Source organism: Capsicum annuum, unplaced genomic scaffold, assembly GCF_002878395.1.
Source record: "Capsicum annuum cultivar UCD-10X-F1 unplaced genomic scaffold, UCD10Xv1.1 ctg2182, whole genome shotgun sequence".
NCBI lineage: Eukaryota > Viridiplantae > Streptophyta > Magnoliopsida > Solanales > Solanaceae > Capsicum > Capsicum annuum.
The window spans coordinates 1-2,024 of record NW_025827799.1 but is presented as its reverse complement, the minus strand read 5'-3'; the positions used below and the strand labels follow the sequence as shown (position 1 = coordinate 2,024).

Sequence of the window (2,024 nt, the reverse complement as noted above, 5' to 3'; positions counted from 1 at the left end):
GTTAGTTTCAAAAAAAAATATGGAATAACATGCTAATTAAACTTCGAATTAACATTAGAAAGAAAAAAAAAAAATCATATTTTCATATATAGTAAATACTTATTTTTTTTTTTTAAAAAAAAGAGGAATTTCATTTAACTAGTAAAAAATGCATTCAATGAAAGCGATTTACATGTAAAAATTGACATTTCATCCATTTTATAATTCAATTAAGGTCTATTTTCCATTTTCAAAGACCCTTTCTTTTTCTTGATAACTATGAATATCTCCATTATTAGAATTGAGTGTTTTCACTTTGAAGTGGGGGTTTTTAGGCGTTTTTTGAAGAATTAGAGATTTGGGATTACTTCTACTGCTGGAGTTTCATAACCAAAATAGGTAAAAATGGAAACTTTGTATGTTTTTAAGTGTTTCTTTGAGTTTGTGCACTTGCTTTAGTATTCAAAGTTAGCATCTTTTGGTTGATTGTTTATTGTACTGTGAATACATTTCATTCTTTATCCACTTTATATGAGATTATAGTTAACTAGGTTTTCTGTAACATAATTTGTGGTGTTCTTTAAGGTTGTGGTCTAATGGTCAATGAAGTGAGTTGAGCACCGTGAGGTCTCAGGTGCAAATCTGATAAATATTACGTGATTGATTTTCAAGTCTTGATGGATAGAGTTACCTGACACCTATTGTTGGTGGGAGGTAGTAGGTATCCCAGGGAATTAGTTGGTTACTGGTGGAAGGTGATAGGTATCCCGGGGAATTAGTTGGTTACTGGTGGGAGGTGATAGGTATCTCGTGGACTTTGTTGGATGCTGGTGGGACTTGGGAGGTGGTAGATATCCCGTGGAATTAGTTGGTTATTGGTGGGAGGTGGTAGTTATCTCGTGGAATTAATTGGTTACTGTTCGGAGGCGGTAGCTTTAAGGGAATTAGTTGGTTATTGATGGGAGGTTGTAGGTATCTTGTGGAATTAGTTTAGGTGCGTCCAAGGTGACCTGGACACCACGATTATCAAAAAAAGAATCTGCCTTTTTTTTTTTTGGGTTGATACATAGGGAAGTTTTCAGTTTACAACTTCTGGAAAAGATTTTTTTTTCTTTTTTGCTTTTAGGCATTTCAAGCTTTAGTATTTTCCATTAGTAGTAGTATTTCTCGCTATTCTTGGACCAAAACTGAGGATTATTAAGGTTCAGGAGTATATAAAACCGACCGAGTTTTTCTCTCACTTGAGCCTAAGTGTGGTGTCTCTAGAAAAAAAAGGCAGTCCGGTATACTAAAGCTCACGCTATGCGCAAGGTCCGGGGAAGGGCCCCGCCACAAGGGTGTATTGTACGCAGCCTTACCTTGCATTTCTGCCAGAGGCTGTTTCCAAGGCTTGAACCCGTGACCTTAGAAAAGGGTACAAATTTGTTGTGAACTCGTAATTGTTATGCTAAAGATAACTCTGGTAGCTGCACTTCGCTGCTGGTAGATATTTTTGGGGAGATTATATTTTTGAATTATTGCTAATGAGTGGTTAGTTCATCTCATTTCATGAGCTTAAATGAAACTGGGGCTCAGATAGCAGACCCTAACTTGTTTAAGACCGAGGTGTAAAGTAGCAGTTGTATTAGTTGTTGTACCGATTGATTCACAATTTCATATGCATGTATAATGATTTAAGAAAAGAAAAAAAAAATTGCTTCGACTTGGATTTTTGGGGAAAATGCTAATCCAGCTATGTACCGACCCAGCTTATTCTTTTGCTCAGGAATGACATTGAACCACAGTTTAGTTCAAAAGATAGGCAATGCAATTAAGGAAGTTTCAAGGAAAAAAGGCTCAACGTGGTGGTACACACCTCACATGGCTGCAGCATCTCGTACCATAACCGAACGGATCCCATTGGTTGATATTCTCGTTGAAGTCAGAGATTCACAGGTACGTAAAAACCTAGCGTTCATGGATCTTTTCCTTTATATTATTGCCTTCTATGTTTTAGATTAACGTCTGAGCGAGCTTGCCAGTATTACTCCAGAAACGTCTTGTTT

At 36.7% G+C, this 2,024-nt stretch overlaps 1 long non-coding RNA gene across 2 annotated transcripts; it reads left to right on the top strand.

Annotated features, from left to right (window-relative positions):
* The first annotated feature begins 220 nt into the window (after positions 1-220).
* On the top strand, positions 221-1,789 carry LOC124890667. Of its 2 annotated transcripts, none has more exons than XR_007049265.1 (2): positions 221-378; positions 1,745-1,789. It is a non-coding gene; the product is annotated as an uncharacterized LOC124890667 (long non-coding RNA). The 2 variants fall into 2 exon arrangements; XR_007049264.1 differs by having other exon boundaries at positions 1,728-1,789.
* Positions 1,790-2,024: the final 235 nt, after the last annotated feature.